General features: G+C 45.8%; 1 protein-coding gene across 1 annotated transcript in view; it reads right to left on the bottom strand.

The window, feature by feature from the left end:
• Positions 1–13,387: 13,387 nt before the first annotated feature.
• The window catches only part of USP34 (ubiquitin specific peptidase 34), a 435,968-nt gene continuing 425,253 nt past the window's right edge, over positions 13,388–24,102 (bottom strand). Inside the window, exon 80 of the mRNA XM_079297810.1 lies at positions 13,388–13,398. The gene's annotated coding sequence lies outside the window, so the exon portion shown is untranslated. The remainder of the gene's footprint in view (positions 13,399–24,102) is intronic.

The following is a 24,102-nucleotide window of genomic DNA, read 5'->3' as shown; positions in this document are numbered from 1 at the left end:
GGCAGGAGCACAGAACAACCCTGCCAGTCTCAAAAGTGAAATTTTGAGATATTGCAAATTGCCATTAATAGGACAAAGAGCTTCTCTCACTGATTAAAACTGAGTCTGGGAGGAAGAAGTGAAATGTAAAGCACCAATTCAGGGCTATTGGTTGAAGCAATATTTGTGTATCTGTTTCTCAGGAGCCTCAGTGACACTTTATTTACAAAAAAAAACCACAAAGGAGGAAGGCAAAAGGGAGGAAGGAGCTTCAGGAGAGGCTTGCTCATAATTTTTAGACTTTGTGTCACCTGAACAGTCTCAGGAAGTCATAAAAAATAATTTCATGTGAAAAGGGAAGGAGGTTTTCCAAAAGCTTCTGAGAAACACAAAAGTTACATTAAATTGCTGGCATTGAGAGAGTTTTTACTTTCAAGTCAAAGAAAATCTTCAAATATTCAGTTTGATAATTTGAATTCAATTTGAGAACTAAGCTAAATTTGGTGTTATTGATGATGCACTTGCACTTCAAGCAATTAGAGGTTTTCTGAAACAAAATATTTTCTGAATTTTGGCAAATCTTGCTGCATACTAAAGCAAAATAATAAATCAAATGTGGAATTTTCAGGCACCAGAAGCAGTGGGATCTTGCAGCCATTCCCTGCAGGAGGTGGCATGGAGCAGGCATGCATTGCAATCCCTTAACCATTCACTCAAAAATAATAACACTATTAAAAAATGTTTGGGGATTCTGGGTTGGTTTTGTTTCCTCCTGTACATCCCAGTTTGATGAGAAAGGTAACAAAACTCAGGGAGCTGAAGAAGAAAGTGAAAGCAAAGGCAAAGGTCACAGCCAGAATCTGTAATGAGGGAAAATGGCCATTTATAACCACATTGAATTTGTGCTGTTACCCTCCATTTAAGTCTCTGTCACACCTTCCATCAGGATCCTCCCAGAAGCTTGATTCCAAAGGATTTAAAATTAAACCACCAAAAAATTGCTGTCATTCCACATCTGCCCCCTGCTCACAGGTAGGGCTGTGCTCTCACTCCTAAAACTGACTCTGATTTCAAGCTTTTATTAATTTATTTGGAGGAGACCTGAAAAAGCAACACCAGAAATTGAAGCAAGCTGAGTTTGCATCAGGTCAAACACTTTTCTAACAGTGAGTGCTCCAGCCTGGTAGGGTTTTAATTCCAAGGCTTTTCCTGTGTGGAATGAGAGCAGGGGTTGATTTGAAGCTACAGCCACAAAAATCCTTTGCTTCTTGAAGCTGAAGCTCAGCACCTTGGCTGGGCAGCATTCCTGCCCTCCCAATGGGAATTTCATGGGATCATAGATCCTATGGGGCTGCTCCAAGCCCTGTCCAGCCCAACCTTGGTTTCTGGTATCAGTTTCCATCAGCAGATACTTCTGAGCTCAAGTGTCCCCTCCTTAAATTGTCCCCTCCACCATTCCTCTTGGGAAGAGATTTTCCTTGAGGCCAAATTTCCCCACAGTGTAACTTTGCCCAAATTCACCAAGGAGAAATTCAGCCTTTTGGTTAAAATCTAAAGCTCAGGATATTTCTGCTTCTGAGTTGTTTTATTATTCTTGTTGCTACTCCTGTTTCCCTATTTTGTGGGTTAGCACCACTTGGTTTTGACTGCAGACTTTGTTCCCCCTTTTAAACTCATTTTCCTGTTTATCAGAAGTGATGTTAAATTTCACTTTTTCAACAATAACAACAACAAAAATCCTGATTAGTTTACCTGCAAAAACATCTTTACCTGTAGAAAAGTGTTTACCTGTAAAAATGACAACACTGCTGCCCCACCACACAGCAGATTTGTGAAGCTCAGTTTGAGTGCACTTTGAAGACACACCCCACAACCACTCAGGGATTTTCTGATTTTTCCATCTTTGAGCCTTGTTGGACCATTATTGTTCAGCACAGTGCTTGGCAGGAGCTTTCATGGCAGATTCTGACAGCAACAAGGGCCTGACCTTGTTCCTGCAGGTTGGTTCCTCATCCCCAGCACACTCCTGCCTCATCCTCTTTTTTGGGATGTCCCTTTCCTGCTTTTTTTTTTTAATTTCTAATTTATTAAAGGTTTCAGTTGATGGGAGCCTCCCCATCTGAAGCAGCTCCCAGTGGGCTCTGCAGAACTCCCCTTTGATTAGTTTGTTCAGCTGATGGCCCTTCTTCTCTGAGATCCTCATTGTGCCTCCTATGCAGTTCCTAAGAATTTCAATGAGCCATTTTATGCCCTTCCACAAGCAGAGACCAACAAACCCAGCCCCACCCTTCTGCTTTCACTTTTAGTGTGCCTAATAAAACTGGTGTGAGGGCTGGGTGTTGCTTTGTTTTTTCTTTTCTGGGGGTCGTGGCTAATGGAGAATTTTATGTTGTTTCTGACATTGTTTGTGGTGCCTCCCACCAGCCTGTGTGCTCCTGAGGATTTGAAAGACGGTGACATAAATGTCAGGGAAATGCCTCTGCTGTGTCAGGTCTAATTAGACATTTGTACTTGGGGGACAAACACTTTCCTGGTAAAATTCAGAGCTCAGCCTCACCCAGCAGAGAGCCTTGGGAGGAGAAGGCATCACAAAGAGCACTCAGACCTGCCCAAACACAATGTCATTTTCCCCAGATTTCCATTCAGCCCCCACAGCACACACCTCCATCCCCACTCCTGCTGATTTCCAAAAACACAGAGAATCTGCCACATCCTCAGGTGCCACACACACACACCTTTTGAACACTCCCATGTTCTCTGGGCAGCCTGCTCCTACATCTGGACACCTGAAGGAATTTTCCCCATCAACTAAGAGACATTTGGAAAATTCTTGGCAGCAGAGATGTGCTGGGGGAGCCTCACCAGGGCACACCACTGCTGTGGAGCACAGCCTTGCCCTGTGCCTCCTGCTATGATCTACCTGCCCTGGCCATCACTGTGTGAACAGCCAATATCCCTTGGGATAAGAGGAGGGAGAAGCCTGCATTTGTATCTCCACAGCTCCCTGCATTTGTATCTTCACGGGTCCCTGCACGCAGGGAAAAAGTAAAGTCGCTAGCTGAAAAAAAATGAACTCTTAAAATAGTCTCATCTCGTTCTAAGTTTGAGCTTCCCCTCCTTTGTCCACCCAAATCTGAGAGAGCAGCTCCCTCTGTGGGTTTTCCTTCCCAGCTGTTTGTTTGCTGCCTGAGGGTGTGCTGGGGAAGTGGAGGGGGCACCCAGCATCACCCACCTCTCCCTCACTGGGCAGGGAGAACCTCAAGAGCATCACCACCCAAAGTCCTAAAGGTTTGTGCTCCCCTGCCCCTGAGGATAAAATCCAAGAAAACTTTCACTTTCTGCATCCTTATTTGCACAGGTAGCTCAGCTGAACCTGAGTGCTCCCAGGAGTGCCAGACTCAGCTGCCCTTGTGAGCAAACCCAGTGCTGTCAGTGAGTGAGGCACTGCAGGGTGAGAGCAGCTCTGAGCAAACACAACTGAGCAGCAAAAGGATCTGGGATGCAGCTGCAGAGGCACCGTGCTCACTGCTGCAAGTGGCTCTGAACAACAGGGCTCTGGCCTGGGAGAAATTAGGATTTAGTGGCAGGAGATTGCTTGGGAGATTACACACAGAAAATCAGCAGCAGGGCAGTGTCTGTCTGCCCTGCCATGAAGAGCAGGTGAATCAAAGTCAAATACACACACTCAATAAGCCTTACCATCCTGAAACCCCTGCCCCTGTAAAAATCACCTTCTGATCGTTAGGTCAGATTAAAGTGGTCAAAGCCCACGATCCATTCCTTGGAAAACTGACTTCTGAGGGCACAGGAGATGGAAACAGGCACCACCCTGCCCTTGACACCAACATCAGATCCAGGGGCTCCTACAGAGTGGAAATCTCCAGCCCCAGCTACAGCTGGTAGAGTCAGAGTGCATGTAAAACATCCTGGGCTGTTTCACAAGAGAAATGGTCTCACTCCTGCCTGGATTCCAGAGTGATTTCCTGCCACCCACATGAGATGTTCCCAGCCAGGACAACGAGTCTTGGCTCTCCACCTGAAATCCCAAACCCATATTCTTCACCCTACAGCTGCAGGGGAGCCCAAAACCAAACCTGAGCTTTGCAATCACCTTCTACCACTCCAGCAGACCCAAAGCCCCAGACCTGGCAGGGCAGGGATTGCAGACACAGCTGGGCCTAGGTTGGGCAAGACCCTTTGGGATATGAGCACTGGGATTAAAAGGTAAACCTGCTCATATGTTGCCAAAAACATCCGAGATCTGCAATAAGGAAAAGTAGATAAGTCCTCTGCAATGCCAAAACCCTGCAGTGCTTTAAAGCTTCAGGGGAAAAAAAGGATGTATATTCAAAAGCCAAGGGCCAGGACCACTTCTTTGCTTTGAAATTCTAACCAAAATCCAAGGTTCCCCTTTCTGTTCTGAGTACAGTGGATTACCAGACCCCAATCCCACAATAATCCCAGGGTTCCCAGCTTCCCCTCCCTTCTCCCTGCTTTGGATGGGCACCCCACATCTTCTCCCCAAATGGGCAGGGCATCTCCCACCCCTCATTTCCATCCTGCACCACAGGCTCCAGCAGAGCTTGTTTAGTTCCCTTTTTTCCCTTTTCACAGAGCTAAAAACGCTTCCAAAACTACCTTTACCAGACTGAAAAACGTTCATTTGAAAGTGTGCTCTGTGGAAAGAGTGAGGCTGGTGGAGGGAAGGAAGTGACACAGGGCTTGCTGACCAATCCCCCCTGGAGAAGCCCAGACAGGGTGTCAGAGCCAGCAGAACCCCACAGCCAGGCAAGGAGCTGCAATTCCAACACCTCACCCATTTTCTTCCCCCCATATTCTTATTTATAGGCTGAGATACTACCCCATATGCACATCCTTCCTGCCTATCTGAACATGTAAAAAAGGTGTTCTATCTGCATTATTTTGGCCAAAGGATGCTCTTTCACAAGAGGGGGGAATCAGTGATGTTGTGTCCACTGGGATCAGGGATGAGGAAAGCAGCACACATTGTTAAATCAGAGAATTGCTCCCCATGCCCAAACTTTGACTTTTCCACTGTCCTGACCCAGCACACAGGAGCTTTCCATCTCCTGGCCTGCTGAAGAAAGAAGGAGGGGGGAAATGAAAAAAAAAATAAAGAGGAGGGGGGAAAAAAGGCCACTTTTTTAACTGAAGGAAAAGCCATGCCAAGTCCTGCAAGCACTGCCTGGCTGGGCGCCAGGAAATGTGTAAATTTTCCTGAGCTTGGGCTATTTTGCCAGAAGTCTGCAATGTGTCTGGACACGACTGGTTCCCCTTTGTCAGCCCTGGCCTGACCGACCAGGAAGTTTGAGAGAGGGAAAAAAAAAAAAAAAAAGAAAAAAAAGGCAGACACATTTCCCCACCCCTGGTAACACAATGACTCTCCTGTAATACCTTTAATTTCTGTACCAACAATCACAGTGGTCCCACACTTTGGGGTGGGAGGAGAGGGGGACCAGAGCTCCTTTAATTCTCCAAAACTCCAATTTTTTTCCCAGTCCCGTGTTTGCTGATAACCTCCCAGCCACCCTCCCAGGCCTGCAGTGGTTATTAGGGCTTGTTGCTATAAATACCAGTGTTAACTCCTTGCACTCCCTGAGCACTGAGCTGGGAAGAAAAGGGGCATTTAGACAACTTTTTCCTTTAATAAAAAGAAAAAAATAAAGAAAAAAGCAGACTGAGTTTCACCTAACACACTTTTAATAGATTTACCCAGAGCTTGAAGCTGGAGGTGTCAAACCTTTCCCCAACCTTCCCTCCTGGCTTTGGGCTGGTGGGGGGTTGAAAATACATTTAAACTCATTTGGGAAACACGGATTTCACCGGGCTGGGAGAGCCAGGAGACCTGACCCGGCTTGCAAAAAGATCTGCTGCCATGGCAAGGAGGAGGAGGAGGAGGAGGGGGAAGGTCACAGAGGGGACACAGGAGGGAAGGGCAGGGTCCAGCCCTTGCTCTGCCCCACTGGCCACGCTGGTCCAGCCCAGCATCTCTCACAGCTGGAGGACACACCTGCAGAGGCAGCCAAGCGTGGACAGGGGGAAGTTTAAGGGTGAAAACTCTGCTGTTTCTCAGCCCAAGTTTGGTTCAAAAGCATCTTAGAGATCTTCTAGTTCCACTTCCCCTGCCATGGGCAGGGACACCTTCATCTAGGCAGAGTTCCTTCAAACCCTCACAGAAGTTTAAAAAAAAAATAATCCTTTTTTTTAGGGTATTCAAAATTATCCCAGGAGTCGAGTTCTAATGATTTTTGATGCTTATAAAAAGGAACTGTAATTATTTAGATAGACGTGTAGCCTCCCCACTCATCGACAGCTGATTTCATCTCAATTAAAAAGGGAAAAAAGCAGACTCTGGGAAAATACTGTGTGGCTTATGTTGAGCCTAGTAAATAGATATATCCAAGAACATTTGTTCTCAAGAACACATACAAAGAGGGGAGGCTTTCCAGAAATACCTGGAAGCCAAGCAACCTGTTCAAGACAGGTGAAAAGGTGAAGAAAAAGAAACATGTCCAGGTGAACATATTAAAAGAGTGGTACTGATAAGGACTAGTTTGAATTTTTTTTTTTTTTTAGTGTCCCTCCCCAAGAATGAGGCAAAGTATTCAAGGGACCTCAGTGGCATCAAAGGTTATATCCAAATATTCACAGGGATGAGATGCTCTTGAGCAAGTTCTCAAAAGAAAAGGGTACAAATTTCTTATTTTTCCATTATCTAGTGCTCTCATCTTTCCACCAGCTCTCCCTGAGTAAATACATTCAGTTTAGCCAGAGAAATTAGACCCTATAACTATTAAAACATTTTTCCCTTAGACACCTGTCCCAGCTCAGTTCAGCAGCCAGACCAAAGACCCTTCCCTGCCTCAAAACCAGCTCCTCCAAACCCCTTTTCCCTGAAAACCACATTTATTCCACTTATCCAAATAAGGCTCCATTTCCTACAGCTGGGAAAAACCTGTGATTACACCAAAATCATCCCTGGCTAAAGGCATGCAAGGCACCAGATGCAGAAAATATGGGAACAGCAACTTTCCAGCTAGTTGGCTGTAGTGAGGGCATCACCAACCCAGCCACTTCCATTCAGATTTCTGCCTGGATGAGGGGACAGGAGATGCTCTTCAATGGCCAGATGAAGAGGTAGACACAAAGTTTTAAACAAGAATTTATTTGTTTGCTTGAGAGGTTTGTGAATGTGCTTGGATGTTCCACCAAGAGTGACTCCTGTTATTCACACAGGTAAATTAAGGTGTTTTAAGGAAAATTTGAGGTGTTTAAGGAAAAGAAGGTCCCTCACAGAAGAGAGAGAAGGGAAAGTTGAAGACAAAAAAAATGCTCAGCTTTGCTCTCAGATTTTTCTTTTAACCCCAAAAGCCAGGGGTTTGCACGTACAATTTTAACAAATTAATTTTTCCCAACATTTTTTGCTGCAGGAAGGAGGAAAAAAAACTTATCCCAACTCTATCAAGACACAGTGTGCCCACAGCCAGTGCTCCTGGTGTCTTCCTTAGGCTGGCCTGAATCAAAGCTGCCATTCAGGCACATCCCACTCCCACACGAGACCTGGGCACACTGACCCACCCTCTCCTTGGGAAGGACACCAAAAGAAAGCAGCCCCATTAGCATTCTGAGCACACAGCCACTTGCTCAGCCCCCCTTTCACAGCCTGGTGTAAGCCTTGAATCAGGGCTAACGAGACTCAGGGCTATGAATAAACTGGGTATGAATAAAGTATGAATTCTCTGTATGAATAAAGTGCTCCACAAGCCAGCGACACCCCGAAGCCTCCCAGCCCAGACAGGGATAAAGGGACAACAGGAGTGGCCTGGCAGTGCTGGGTGATCCCAGATAAGTATCAGACTCTGCACATCTCAGTAATTCCTGCTGGGAGCCACCCAGCTCAGTGCCCTGGTTCCCTGACAGGGCCCATCCTCACCTTGACCCCACTGCTGCCAAAATCTCTATCCAGACCATAAGGACTTCCCATCTCGACTCCAGTAAATTCCTTCCTCCTCTTTCATTTTTATGGGTGAGTACTGCAGATCCCTGCTGCTCTCCAGGAGGAGCATTCACAACCCTGGGTGAGATGGATTGTCCCCACTGGGTAAGGATGGAACTGCCCCATCTTCCCCAGGGAATAAAAGCTCCTGGAGGAGCTGGAGCTATGGGGGAATGAGGTTTTCCATCCCCTCATCCTAACCTGCCCCATGCATTCATGGCCCTGGAGCCTCTGCTGTAGTCCCAGCTAGAAGAATTGTTAGCCAAATGCTAAGAGGAATGAGAATGAAAATAAAATTAGAGCAAAATATTCTACATCAATCAATAAAAAACAAACCAAAGCCTGATGCCAAAACCCAGACTGAGCAAGGATGACCCTGTGTGTGACTCCAGAGGTGCAAGGCAAACCATGACCAAAAAGCATCCAGGGAAGGACACAAAAAAAAAACTTTTGGGAGCACATCTGGCTACTTGGAGCCACAAAACACATGCAGAGACAAAGCAGAAAATGAATTTGGTGACCACCAGTCCTCATGGAAAAACACCAAAGGAGCCCAGCTGTCAGTGCCACAGAGACAGGACAGGGGAGGAGAGCCCTAAACATCCCAGTGGGGAGTGGGCTGCCCATGGAGGGACCCCTGTCCCCTGTCCCCTGTCCCCAGCTCCTGGGGCTGTGCAGTGATTAATTGCCCGTGCAGGAATCGATCCAGCTCCACGAAAAGCACGGGATTGCCATTTCCCTGGGAGGGGCCACCTGGAGGAGCTGAAATCCAGAGGACCTGAAGTAATTGTGTTTCTCTGTCTTTCCCTGGCATTTTTTAGGTGCTGATTAATGCAGAGCCCAGGGAAAAAATCAATAACCTTAACCCTTAGGAAGCGTTTGCATTTATGTAGAGGATGCTGCATGCCTGATGAGCTGGGCTTTACCCTCCCAAGCAGGATGGAAAGTTGGAGACATCCCCTGGTGCGATTTTGGGGGATGTCCAAGGAGAAGAACTCCCTCACGGGGAAAAAAAGTTTAGAAAACACAAATAAAACAAAACAACGAGCTAATAAAAAACCAGAGGCACTTGATGGGGGGGTTTTTTGGGTGTGGGGGTGTCTCTCCAGCAGTGCCACAAGCCCCGCAGCCCCGTCCCCGCCGCAGCATCTTTCAGTGCAATTTCAGACAAATTGATTTGCAAAGGGCGAGGCTGGCAGCCCCGGCTGCTTTGCATAGGCAGCGCTCAGCACCACACAATGCAGGGCAGCCTGGCAAACAGAGGCACGCAGCGGGAACTGGCCGGTTCAAAGTCCAAACCCACACCCCCTCACCCCAGTCTGGTTTGAAAGGTCACCCTGTGTCTGGGAAAATAGTCTCAGGATACGAGCCTTTATTAAAGGTCACTATTTTTCAACGGCACTTAACACACACTTGCACACAAATTGAGGCTGGGAGAGAGGAGGGAAAAAAAAAAAAAAAAAAAAGGAGGGAGAAGAAGGAAAAAAAAAAAACCTGGGGGCTGCCTCGCATTGTACATTGTGCTCGCAAGATTTATGTCTTGTGGTCACCAGCAGTAAACACACAGTGCCTCAGTATTAAAGTTCACATTAATCCACCTTTTTTTTCTCCCCCCCTCCTCCTTTAAATCTGGCTCCCTCTTTGCAAGGCAGGACTTTAACTAATCACTTTTGTTTTTCCTCCCTGCCATAGGGTTTGCCTTCACATGTGGGGTTTTTTTCCCCCCCCTCTAATTTTGTTTGGTTTGATGCCTTGCTCGGAGGTTTTGGGCTGCTGGCATGAGTTTTTTGTTTTAGCTCATCTCTATGCAATACATTATTACAAACATACCATTTACACTATAGAAAAAATACAAAAAGATGCTATTAAACAGTTTTTGTTGGGTTTTTTCACCGAGTTCTGCAATCATACATCATGATGAGACATACAGTGATTAAAACCAGAAAGCTTTTTTTTTCCTCCCAGACATATCTGTATTACATTTCCTTATGCAAATGCACTAGAAGTAAAATAATAATTCCTATTTTACACATCCAACCCCCCATGATAAGTTACTCATTTTAAAAAACACTTTTGAAACTGTGTGTTGAGTTAGTAGGTGAGCCAGTTTTAATGAAGATGCCAAATTAATTTCCACAACAACTGGAAAAATAAAAGTGAATTTCACCTAGGAAGCAAAGCACACAGTGCTCTGAATTTCCATTTGGTTCCATGATAATATATTTTCAACCCACCAAAAGCACAATAATTTTTTTTTTTTTTTGCTAAAAATGTTTGTCAAACAAATATGCAATGGTGAAAACATCTCAGTTCAGTTCAACACCCCAAAACAAATAACTATTTTTTTTTCAAGTATGGTAAGTAAAATTTAAATTATTTTGCATGGCCAGCACCAATATTTGTATAAATACTTTGATCCCTTTATCTGTTGGGTTTCTCCTTGCCAGGGGGCCACTTCTAAAGGGTGAGCTCCTCTGCAGTGACCACTTCCCAGCTGGCAAAAATCCAGCCAGACCCTAACTGGGGTGGTCAGGAAAAGCACCAAGTGGGGAGGTAAAGGGGAAATGAGAGACAGGAGGTAGAAGTGAAACTCTGAGACAGATGAACCCAAGGGCTGGGTTTCAACAAAAGAAAAAAAAAAAAGTTATTTTCAAAGGTCATTAAACACACAGGGTTTGGTCATCTTATAAACAGGTGTTTTTTAAAAGGGTTTATAGGGGTTTTTTTTGGTGTATATATAAATAAAAATACACATTTAGAGGTTCAGATTCTGAGGTCCCACCTCTCATCTCCTGAGCAGCCCTGTGTGCCACAATCTCACTGACATCAAGGTGCTGCTGGGGATAGGGAATAAGTGCAAATGATTTAATTTGCTGCTGCTGCTTCCACAATCCTCCCAGGACTGGAGTGGGTGGGCTCAGAATTCCTACAGGATGTGCCTTGGCACAGGATTTTGGAGGGGTCCTTTAAACCCAAATTCTCTGCCAGTGTACAGATGCCTTTGTAAGGGGTTAATGCAGCAGTGAAATTAAGAGGAAATACCAGAGGGTGCCAAAATGTGCAGGGGAAAACAGGAACTTTCTGGCAGCATCCCCAAAATTGGCTTTTTAGCTTCAAAATGGACCTCAAAAAATTGCAGGTGAGAGAAAGAGCAATGAGGACCTTTCTGTGAGGTGGAGGGGTTTTAGTAGTTTTTTTTTTTTTTTTCAGTTGTTTAGCTTGGTTTTGTTTGAGGGATTTTTGTGGGTTATTGTTGTTGTTGTTTAGGTTTGTTTTTTTAAAAATTTAGGTACACTTGGTTTGCTACAAGAATTAGGGTGCTATTCCACCTCCTGCAAAGCCTGATCCTAATTCCAAGGATGCTTCCAAGCACAAAAAGGGCTCAGGAGACCTTTCAGTATCTCTGCTGCCCCAGACATGAGCCAAGAGACACCCAGGAGGAGTTTCCAGTTTGGGATGTCCCAAAATCCCACAAACAGCATGGCCCAGGATGCCTGGGGAGCTCCTATGGACAAACCAACATCCAGAGCCAGCCAAAAACCCCAGAAGGAGCAGAGTGGAGCTGTTTGGAACAGTAAAGGTGTTTCCTGACAAATCCCTGATAAACACCACCACCTAAAATCCAGCTGCAGGGGAAGGATGGAAGATGCAACGAGATCCCAAAATTCCTCCCATGGTTTTACTGGACTAAGCCACCTCTGCACAAATCACAGGAGGAGCATCAGGTTAAAAGGGTTTTTCCCTACAATCCCCTGAGTAGAGTCAGTGGGAATCTCCAGGAAGGAGAGCCACACATGTTCCCACGGCTGTGAGCTCAGAACTCGACAGTTTTGGTAAATTTGATTCAGAATGAAACTGCCCTGGACAGAGCACCTGAAAGCCCCTCTTCACAGATCAATACTGCTTTTAACAACAAGCCAGCTCCTTGCACCCTGACCCATGACCCACACCATCCAGCTTTCTCTTTCCTGGGCAAACAACTCCAAGGAAATCCATAAACCCCTGTAATTATTTGCATTATACCCCCTACTTCTGCTGCCAGCTTGAAAAAAATAAAATTTAAAAAAAAATTCCCACGTGACTCCAACCTGAATTTAGAAAGAAAATTTGGGAAGGGAGAGTGCCTGCCTCATCTGAGTTGTGGCTCCATGCTGAGAAAAGGGAAGTGCAGGGTCCTGCTCTCTTCTGCTCCGTGGCACATGGGGGTGAGCACAGCCCCCCATGGCTGCTCTGGAGGGTTTCCCCAGCTGGGGAGGGGATGCTTGGATCAGGGTTTCTAGCACACCAACACCCCATCCACCCTGATTGAATTCCACAGAAATTAAACCACAGAAACACGGGTTTTGCCTGCAGAGGTTTAACTTCACGTGTGGTTCCTACATGGGTTGGTTCCCCAGACTGAGGTCAGATACCAAAAACAAAAAAACCAAAAACCTCAGTCTCGTTTTTTGCCAGCAACTCAAGATTTTGGATTCATCACTGCTCTGTTTCTCAGTTTCCCTTCTCCTCAGCAAGGCCAGCAACCACTTCTCACCTCCACATAAAAATTAACAATTGCAAGTTGCCTTTTATCCTAATGCCCCCTTAGTCCAGAGATCCTGCTTGAAACTTTTCAAACTGTTTCATGCTGTTGTTGCTGTCCAGCACAACAATAATATAAAGTGTCATGTGCTGCACTACACTAAATTCTTTTTTTAAAAAGTGCTTTTTGAAACAAAATATTCAAGGATATCTTTTCACCTGCTAAGAAAGGGATGTCCCTTTGGACACCCTGAGCATTTTGGGATCTGCTTGCACTGGGGGCTTCATGGAAGTGGATCTGTCCACATGCCTAAAAATCAGTGCAGGGAGAGATCAGTGCACCCAGCTCATTTCTCAGACCAGGTGGAGCTGCAACTCTTGCAAAAATAAATTAATGAAGATGTTGTATGGTCTCACTGTGCATCCAGCCTCCCAAAAAACATCACAGGCAGCTACTAAACTGGCTTGAAGTTATAACCAAGCCCTGTCATAAATTACTGACACTTAAGGTTTCCTTGCAAATCAAGCTGCTCCTGGTTCACAAATTTCCCATACAAACTTACCAGCATTCACACTTTTGTGTTGGCTTTACTCAATAAAAGCAGTTCCCATCAAATGGGCAGCAGCTATTCACTGGCAAAGACCTGCAAAACCATCTTCAATATTGCTTTGCAGGATGGGGGAGAAATGTTGCCTGGGGGACCTTTGAGGGTTTTGGTTTTTTTTTCTTTTTCCTTATTTTGCATCCTTTTCAGCAACACATTTCCTTATGCCCTACTTGACTGAGCACCAGATCTCAGTGTGGAGCATCAGAAGCCAATCTCTGCCAGAAAGACAGATACTATAAAAGGCCAAAGGTCTGATTTGGCACTGAGTTAGCCCTGAAATATTATTTTTAAATTGGCATCTATTTTCAGACACGCTCTTTACGCTGCTGAAAGAGAATTAATGTCACACTGTTGGTGCATTTTGTGAGCTCAGTGCCAGAGCCATCAAACTCCAAAGTTAATGCAAGTCTGAAGTAAATGAGCCCAGAGCCAGAGGTTCTGGTTTCTGGCAGGAAAACAAATAAATCTGCAGTGCAAAATCCCAGTGTCCACCTGCCTGGCCAGGAGATGCTGGGAGAGGTTCAGCTCAGTGCCCAGCATTCTGCTGAGGAAGCCCAGGGAGAAAAACTGCATCTTTCTGAGAAACAGGGTGAGAACTGCCTGTGAGTGCATCAGGGACAGTGCCATCTTCATCCCAGCACTGCCTTTGCTCTGTCATCTCCAAACCCCAGCTTGGATCTCAAAATCTACATTTTCTTAAGGCAGGATAACCTTCCCTAAGAGCTGCCTTTTAGGGACAAGACAAAGCCTCTAACCACCCCCAGCAGAGCCATTAAACCCTACATTAACCTGCCAAAAGGGACCACTTGTGGCAAAAAGTTTTATGACCCACCATCAGGCTGGGGAGAGTGATGCTCAGTGGGCACAGGTTCATTAATTAATTACAACTCTTGGTCACTCCTTCCACAGGCTGGGCTTGACCTGGTGACCTCCAGCAAGAGCACCAGTCCCCTGAGCCCCCCAGCAGCTCTTGTTTTACACATCTCAGCCCTTCCTGTCCCAGCACTGACACATGGTTGAACCGATATCCTTCCTCTGCTTCCTCTCCCGTTGCTAAATGTCCAGCAGGATTGCACAAAAGCACCCAACAGGAAAGGTCAAGCTGGGTTTCATGCCTGAGGTCTAGGATTACATCAAATCCTCAACGTTCTTCTGTCCTGAGTGTTGGGTGAGCACTTCCCAGTTTCAGCCACAGCCCAAGGAGCAGAAGTGTCTCCACGGGGGTTTGCCCAATTCCTGCCTCAAAAACCCCATCAGATCATTCCCACATCCCTGACCCCACCAGGGCTGCTGCTGCAGAGACCTATGGAGCTGTGACAGGCAGAATTAAGGTTTGCTAAAACTCCCTACAGCTCAAGCTTCCAATTCACTGCAATATTCAATATTACTGACCAAACAACTAAGCCTGGGAAAGCTTTGAATGTTTCCAAGCAGCTCCTCAGATTCTGCAAATTTGGAATTGAAATCTACATTCAACAAACAAAACAAATTTTATTTAAAACAAACAAACAAACCACTCTTTAAAAAGGACATGCTTTTGATGAAAATGTTTAGGAGGAGATCTGACACAAAGGGATTTGATCAAAGTCCAGGCAGTAATAACACTCTAAACTTATTGATATGCTTAAGTGGCTCCTAAGCATTCTGCAAACATTAATGAGTTTATCTGCACAATCCTCTCATGGACTGAGCTATATGCATGGGTTAAAACTCCAGATTAAAACTTCCAGGTGTCACAAAGCCTCAACTAGAGCCAGGCATTAAGCCCAGGTCTTCAACAAAAGCCTCACCCAGAGGTAAGGTGGGCAGAGACAACCTTGACTTTTCCCCCTGGCCATGCCCACATTCATCTCACTGGCTGGAAGTCTCCACAAAAACTTCTCACAGTGATTCCAAAGCAGAAATATTGGGTAACACTGCACCAGCAACACCCATTTAATTTCATTTTAATTCCATTGCCATATCTGCTTCCTGAGCCCTCCCCAGAGGGGCTGTTCCCTCCCTGGCTCCCGAGGGCTCTGCACCCACAGCCCCAGGGTTTGTTTAACCTGGGCTGACTTCTCACAGCAGCAATTAAACTCTCTAAGGCCTCACCTGTATTTCACAAAAAAAAATCTTTTCCTTAAAATAGTTACTCACAGGCTCCTGGGCCCAAAAGCTCTGAGATGCAAAGGGAAAAAGTGACTGCCTCATTTTTTGCTACTGATAAATCAGGTTTTGACCACAGCTAAAGCTACTGCTAAGACTGTTCCTGAGGAAAAGAGAATATAATCTGAGCACAACTATCAGGGTTTATAATGATTAATTCGATGTCCAATGCTGTGATCAAGCTGCTTGGTTCACCAGCTTCTCCTTCAACACAGGCTGAGCCCAAATCCCATTTCTCCTGCTGCTGGCAGGAGTTGTCCAAGCAAAGCAAGTACAACCAAATACTGGAGAGAACAAAACTCAGCTTGGTAAGGGAAATGTGGCTGTCACCCCTTCAGCTACCTGGCAGAAAGGGGCACTCCCAGGAGCTGGAGAACCAGTGCTGTGCATCACTTGAACTAAATAAACATTAAACAATTAAGATGCAGGTTTTTGGTTTTATTTTTTTTTAGTAGTTTGCCACTACCCTGAGCCAAATTCTGCTCTCTGCCACCTGAGACCTCAGGAGAGGAGTCACATAACCCTGCACAGTGGGTTATGAAAAACCAGGAAAGCCAGGAGAGGGAAAGAGCTAAGGGAAAAAGCAAAGCCCTTGCACCTTTCATGTGGAAAGCCTGGATGGAAAATAAAAATGAAGATGTGCTTGTGAGATTGAGTGTTATTACTTAAACAATGGGTCTAATCCTGGAATGTGCTCAAACCTTTCCCAGCTCCTGCAGATGGGGCTGGCTCTGTCTGGAACTGAGGACTCTACACAAAGAGGAGACATGGTCCAGGCTTGTCCAAGATTTCCCATTTCAAGCTGATAATTCGGGTTTTGATTAAAAATATTTTTAAAAAATCTCAGTCTTCCTCAAAAAGAAAGAGTGGGGATTCACATAGGAACTGTCCAAATGGGTCAGATTTGGCTTTTCTGTAAATATTATGCAAAAAAAAAAAAAAAAAAAAAAAAAAAAAAAGTTTAAGAAGTTGTGTAAGGGTAATCCCCTTGCAGCCAGCTCTGGAGGCAATAAACTAGCATGGGATCTGTTCTCTCAGCTAATACACACTGAGCTTCACTTAAACCCCTGGAAAGAGCCACACATGATTCATGAGCTGTGGACACGCTGGGAAACCCAAGGCACTGGCTTTTGGAGATGAACCCACTCCCAGCAAACATTCCAACCATGGATATTCCATGATTCCACTGCTTAGTTCAGCAGCCATGGATCCACTCACCAAGAGAAAAGCAGCAGTGAGAAGGGGAGCTTGCAATGGCTTCAACCCTCTACAGACCCCAGGCAACAAAAAAAGCACAGCATAGCCAAGGCCAGGCAGATTCCCAGTCCAAATGGGAAGAGCTACATGCTTTGCCTTTCTTTGGTTGATATTTGCCAAGACAATCTTCCAGAAACCTTAGAAATGAGGAAATATTGCATTTAAAATATCAAGATATCTCTACCTTCCAGACAAAGCCCACAAGAAAACCCCACAACTGTATTTAATTCACGAGAATGCAGCAGCTGCTGAAATTGGGAGAGTTGTGGCTACAAAATCCACAAAGGAGTTAAGATCTGGGTTATGAGCTTCCCAACCCATTATCACCCATTGTGTGATAAACATCTCCCTAAGTAGGCACTCTCCTTTACCCTCAAGCACCTCCTTTAATTGTATCTTGGGCTAAAAGCAAATCATCCTTCCTCTTAATATCGGGTTTGATTAAGTTAATCTTGATGTGATATCATGGAGCAATATTTACTGCTCTCCAATAATTTATGTAAATAGCTTCCCCTTTCACCCCAGCCGTGGAGGATGGCAGGTGATTCAGTGCTGCTGCTCCACTCTCACATCTGTGCCCGAGGCTCCTGATGGATCGAGCCAGGGGCTGACAAAACCTGTGGTCCATCATGAGCACCAAGCCTGCCTTCTTCTCTGGCCTCAAAACTCCCCAGCCTGCTCCACAGCTGCACACAATAAGGCTTTCAATGCTTTTCCTCCTCCCCCAGCAAGTCTTTAAACAGGTTTTGTTGTTTTTAAAGTTGTATTTTGCAGTTAAGCAATGAAAGCACATCACATGCACTGATATCCAGCAGGCTGAGAAATTGCTCCTTGCTGACTTAGGCTCAAACCAAGCTCACACCACATCACCACCACAGCCCTTCACAGATTTGAGAGCAGCTGAGATAAGGACAGAGATAGGAGGAACCACACACACACAGGAGTGAACAACCACCTGCAATCACAGGAACTCTCCAGGGAGGAAGCCAAGGCCTGGAGACATGGTGCCAGCAAAAGGAGCTGACCCCAAACCCACTCTTGGAAGCTGAGGTCTCCAGGGATGCTCTACCCAGCATGGCACAGGATGTGCTTCACTTTAAACCAGCTTTAGTCACTTCTGCAGCAGTGAAAGGTCCCTCCTGAGGCACAAGACCATGACACTTCTCAGGCTATAATATCTGAGCTGCATTCACTATCCCATGCAGTTTCCAGCCCTCTCCCTTCCATGGGAACATCCCCTGCAGCACCAATCTCTCCCCACCTCCACGGCTCCAAGTGCAGAGCCCAGCTTTGCATGACTTTGAATCACATTTCAAATATCATCAAACCAGTGAGAACCATGAGCGCTTCCACCTGATCCCAAATCTGAATATGCACTAGAATTCTTTTTTTTTTTTAGCTGCATTTTCTGGGCATGCATTTACAAGCACTTTGGAGCAGGCACCTATTGACTGGTGGGAGGGTTGGGAAATAAGCCAAAGGGATAGCAGTGTGTTTTCATTCCTCTTACTTCATCTACTACAGCTCATGTCCTTTGATTCCCTCTTCAGAGGGTGTTTAAGGCTTGTACAACATCACTAAAAACCCCAGATCACATAAAATACAGCTGCTGGAAAGGCACTTTTACCTCCTATTTCACTTTTTCCTCCTATTGCCCCATTTCTTGTGGAAAGAGCTTCCACAGCCACTTGTAACTAAGAATTCCAATTAGTGCCCAGTGCAGTGATGATGAGGAAGAAAGTGAGAGGGGACAGCTGTCCTCTAGAAACTCAACTGAGATTACCCACTCTTTAGTCCCAGACCATTGAAACAGCCACCAGATTGTAACAACCTCCAGCCAATAATGACATGTTTTGCAATCACCAAATCCCTTTGCAAAAACAGGGCAGGATGAATCTTATCACCTGAGCACTTGGGCAAACTGGTGGAAAGAGCTGCAGCAGCTTGGCAGCAGCTCTGGCAGGGTTTGTCCACACTTGCTCAGCCTGGCAGCAATGGGAGTGGAGCTCTGTTGGATTTGGGATGTTCAGGCTCCAGGGAGGACCATGGAGAAATTCTCATTCCCTCCTCTCGTGCTCTGCTTTCCTCCACAGAGCTTAATGACAATTTGTCTTGAAGAACATTCTCAGGCCTGTGGCTGGATTTTGATCATTTCACAATAAATCCAGAGCATCTCTCTCACTGTACACCAGCCCAGCCCTAGCCAAGGAACTGCAGATTAGGAATTCCAGCTGCAGGGAAGAGCTGGACTGGGAAAGGCAGCATCCAGCTCGTGCAGAGGTTTGCAGTAAAGCACAGTGACCTGTCTTACTCCCAGCTCCAGAGTATTTCTCATCATGGTGAATTTCTCCCAGGCCAGCTGCTTTAAAGTGGATATTTGCTCCCTTCCTGGTGAGCACAAACAAATTATAGTGGATCACCTGGAAACTGATTGTTCAGAGCAAGTGTTGTGTCTGTGAAAAATCCACTAATACTGAAACACCATTTAAACAATACTTGGAAATAAACAGAAGAGAAAGTTTCAGAAAGACACCTGTGTCACATTTTATTTGGTTTGGGGCTGTAATTTTCTCCCATCCTTTTCTGTTTAGAGCTAATTTAAGACTTTCTGCATCTCATCTGCACATTTTTGCAGGTTCTGATTTAATTGCAGAGCAACACCCAATAAAGCCAACAGAAACATTTTTCCTCAACATCGTGGGGTCTTTGACCTCAGTGCACAGTCTTTATACAGATACAAGCAGCTACTTTCAGAAGGCACAGCTATGAGAAGTCTCCCCTGAGACCTCCAAATCCATCTAAAAAAATCTCTTGGACAAAAGGCAAACTCCAAAAGGGCTGTCCCAAATTGAGCTGTGGGGACATCAAGCTCAGATCACTGCTGGGGTGAATGCTAGGTGTCCTCCCAGCTCTGCAGCTCAAACAATGTCTTCTGCCATGCACAAGCAATCCCTGTAATTTCTGCCTGCTGACATACAGGGAGAGGCTCCTTGCACTGCCCAGCAAAAAGGGGAGTTGCCCTTGAAGTGTAAGGTGCTCCTAAAACACCGAAATATCTCAATTGCTCCAGAGCTCTCATTCAAAAAGTACCCAAGAGCAGAGACAACATGGAAAGCAGACAAAACTTTGCACACAGAGAGCCCTGAAATCATTAAATCCATGGAGATGCTGCAAAGGAGGTGAACCTGTTAGGCAGTAGTCTCAGACTCAGCTGATCCCCTCCCACCTGAGCCTGGCTTTCCCCTTCACCCTTCGGAGCCAGAGCTTCGGACCACCCGAGCTCAGGCTGCATTTTGGGTCACATAGCCAGCTCAAGGAAGGTTCAACCCCAGCTCCTTGAGAGCCTGGGACACAGGCAAGAGCTGCAACACTCAGGACACCCCAACACAGTCAGACCTTCCTGCAGGTGAGGAAAAGGCTGAGGAACTCATGCTAGACACAGCAGTTGTGATTTAGAGCACAGTGAGGGCACACACACATCTGACTGGGTGCTGGTGTGGAAGCAGCAGCCCAGGTGCTCCAGGTACAAAGTGCAGAGGCAAAGCAAAGCCAGCAGGGTCAGGGAGCAGCCCTGGGGATGCCAGGCCTGGATCCTGCTCCATGGCTCCAGGTTCCTCTGTATGCCTTGCGACACTCGGCTGCCAAGCCTCGCGCCTCCCGACTTTCACACGGCCAGCGACGGCCGGGCAGGCCATAAACCTCCCAAAAAAAGCCATGGAGCTGCACAAAAGCCTTCTCCCAGCACATGATGTGCACCAGCCCTGCAGCCTCAGCAAGTGCTGCTGTCTCATAAAACCCATTCTCATGCTATTACGAAACTCCTCGCCAACACCCGCCGCTGCCCCGCTCGGGTTTCGTTTGCCACCTGCCCCGAACGAGGAGGGGACGTTCCAGTTGCACAAAATGCAAACGGGGAGCCCTGGGCCATTCTGCCACCCACACAGTTAATTACATCCTCCACAGGCAGAGAAGGGCTGGGTGTAGAGGATCCAGGCCCTCCCGTGGCTCGCAGAGACACGAAGAGCGGTCGGCACATCCCGCCGGCTGGGCGAAACACCAGCTCACTCTTACAGGCTGGCTGCTCATGAGCCTTAAAGGAATTCCCTGGAGTTTCCCCCTCCCCCCCCCAATCAGCTCCAAAGCTCACAAATACACACAGAGATTGTGCCTTTTTTTTTTTTTTTTTTTTTTTTGCATAGATTAATTTGAAGCAAACTTGGCACGTGAAGCTTTCAAGCTTGTGTTGTCACAGAGCTGAATGTCAGGGGGGTTGGAAGGAGATGGTCTTTAGGGTCCTTTCCAACCCAAACCATTCCACAATTCTGTAAGAGCTACTCCAGTGAGAACCATTCAGATAGTTACAATCAGGTTTGGTGATCTGAACCTGCACCTAATTCCTCTTCCCTTCCCAAGATTCTTCCAGATGGACTTTTTTCCTTCTCAACCCTACTAGGTTTAAAGGCAAAAAGCAGTGTCTGGCATAGAGCAAGAAAAATAAGCATTGGCCTGCTACAAACCTAAATTTATGGCACTTCTAGAGTCTGGTTTCAGTGAGCAGTTCCCTTTCACTCAAGTTCTCCTTCTCCAAGTCATTGCTCTCCCAATCATTAACTCAATCTCTGAAAAATTGGACTTCGTGTTTTCTGCACAGAAATCTCATTCTAAAGAAAGGCCAGCATGCCTGCACAATTTTCTTATGCTGTGAATGTGGTGGGCACAGAAGAATTAAGAAAAATATAAACCTTCTAAATAAAGAAGAGCCCGCTTGATTAGCTATTAATTGAGAGCTATGTGGCTCTCACTAATGAAAATTAGCAGGGAAATTTGCCAGGCAGATCTGCTGGAACCCAGCATCACCCCAAATCAGCAGGAGGGGTGGCTGCTGTGGATTCCTGCCCTAAAATCAGCAGTGAGGGGGAGGAAGGCTGTGGTCTTACAGGCTCAGTGGGATATTTCCCAGTTTCTACCCCTAGAGTTGGTGCCCCAAAAAGACAAAGCAGGCCAGCTGCTTGAAGTCCTCAAACTTTATGCTTGTTATGTTTTTATTCCAAATGCACCAGGAAAAGGGACTTTTCCTGGGCTGGAAATAGGCACCACAGTCTTTGCCAAAACCATTTCCATGGATTTATATAAGCAGGCTCCCATTGCTGGCTACCTCCATTGGTACTGGAAGTTTTACCTTTATTAAGCAATTTTTAGGCTTTGCTTCATGAGTTACTACTCAAATAACAGGGGCAAAATTTAGGAGTTTTATCAGTCCTCTACATGTAATAAGTTTCACCATCTAATATCCAACTTCTCTCTTCAAATTTAGGATTTACCTCAAGTGATGTCAACACTCAAAATATTATTTCAGTGCCGGCATACAGGTGAGCATGATCCACTTTCAGCAGAGGGCTTGAAAAACTTGATCTATCCATATTTTGGATGCATTAAATATGATCTATAATAAGCATTAATCTGTTTGAATTAATTCAGATTTCAATGTGAGGTATTATGAGGTTGCTATTAAAAAACAAAAAGAAAAATTTCTGAGGAAAACTTCTGTTGGGGTAATTCTCCCAGCTCAGCATAGCACCAAGAAATTCACCCCAAAATGGAGTTAGGACCCAGGTACAACATCTTGAAACAGCTTCAGATCTGTTCCCCATCTTTTTGGGGGTTAAAAAATATGGGGTTTTGTTCTGACCCAGCAGGGAAGGGAGTGCTGGTCCTCAACCACCCCAGAGCTGCCTCCTGGACCTCTGTGTGCACACTCACCCCACGCATTAAAACACAGAAGTAGCACTTTCTCAGACCTCTGGATGTTTTACTTCATCTCAGTATCACTTACAGCCACCATAAATCAAGCAGTCTGTCCCTCTCCTTCCCTAATGCTTTATAAACTGCAGAAAGTTGGAGTGGTTTTTGGCCCAACAACCTACATGCCCCATAATAAATGCCTCTCCTAATGTTGCTCTATTTTATCAATATTGCCAGACTTCTTAATGGGACTCTAAGCTCCTGACTAACAAAATATATTGTCTGTCATATTCCATATTTACTTTTCCTGCAAGGAACAATGATGCTCTATCAGCACCAGCCCAGGGTAACAGAGGTCAGAGCCTGTTAATTAGAAAAACACATGGTCTGACCAGCCAGACCCTGCTGGATGAGCAGCACCCCACTCACAGCCACCCTTTTTTTGGGTGCCAAGAGGACACAAAATTTTACAGCACGCCAGGGATGAGTTCTGAGGGGGGGGAAAAAGCAGAAAGGGAAAAACCCTCCAGCCAGGGTAACACAAGGTTGGCTTGCCTTCAGTAAACGCCTGGCTGTGTGCAGCAGCTGTGGTGCGAGCAGTACAACAAATTCACTTACTGAATGACAACAGCTTTATTGGCAAGCCAATTCAATTAAAGGCACTGCGACCAACAGCGGCGCGGGCAGCGCCCGCCGCAGAGCGAACATGGAATGATGCCGACGTTTCCCCGGGTGCCCTCGGCCCTCCCTGTCCCTCTGCACCAGGGGAAAGGCATGAATGAATTAGGCTCAGATGATGGTAATTAATGGCTTGGCTGTCACTGAGGCATTTGGTGGCTGGAGCTCCGTGCTGGGGGTGGAGTCGCAGCGCTGCTGGGGCAGGGTCTGCTCTGCCAGTGCTGGTCAGCATTGATCAGCTATTGATAGGTTAATAACATATCCATTCTAACCTGATCACACCCCCACTTGAACCTGATCACCTTCATAAAACACGTCCTGTGGGTATGGCAGTCCTGGCGTGAGCTTGATTTAAAAAAAATTATCCTTAATGCTGGGCTAAACACAAATATTCTTATAAAATATACATAAGAATTCATTATAGTCTTCAGTAAAACGGACAAAGCCTGGAATTATTTTGTTTTTATTCTGAGCACTGCAACTTTGCTTTCCAAGGCAGCGTTTGAGACCTCCCCTGCACATGGCATGCATGAGACTGATTTTCCAGCATCACTGAAATTACCCAGGTTTCATTGGTTTCTGAACTGTGACAAATGTTTAGGTGGTGCTGCCCAGCTAAAATGACAAGGGCAACTGCTTTCCCCAAAATTTCAGCAGGGGAAGAAAATGAGTCCTAGGTCCCAAAATATTTTGTAAAACTTCTCTCATTAACTCACTTACGAAAAAGCTTTTTTTTTTTTTTTTAACCTGCAGCAGTGGCAAATAGAATTCAAAGCAGTGACCAGGAAGCACAGGGTGTTGTGGGCCTTTCCTCAAATTTCATAACAATTTCATAACAAAAAACAAAACCCCCTCTTTTCAGAGCACACCAATGTAATTACCTGTTTCCCCGTGTCAAAATGACCAATACTTTTCTGTGCCTCTGGGAATGTGAAACTGAAGAAAACACCACTCATTTGGACGTTCATTATGTGACTCATTATTTTACATTAAACATTTGTATCCTTAAAATAATGGCCTGGCTATTACCAGCCACAAGATTCCCACTTCACTGCAGCTCCAGAGAGGGGTGACACCCAACACTTTAGGGACCATCCCTCTAAGTGGAAAGCATCCCTGCTTTGTTTGTGCTGCAGAAAAAGGGATGCCTTT

Source organism: Erithacus rubecula, assembly GCF_903797595.1.
Source record: "Erithacus rubecula genome assembly, chromosome: 2".
Classification (NCBI taxonomy): Eukaryota; Metazoa; Chordata; class Aves; order Passeriformes; family Muscicapidae; genus Erithacus; species Erithacus rubecula.
The sequence above is the reverse complement of the archived record's forward strand: the minus strand, read 5'-3'. Positions and strand labels throughout refer to the sequence as shown.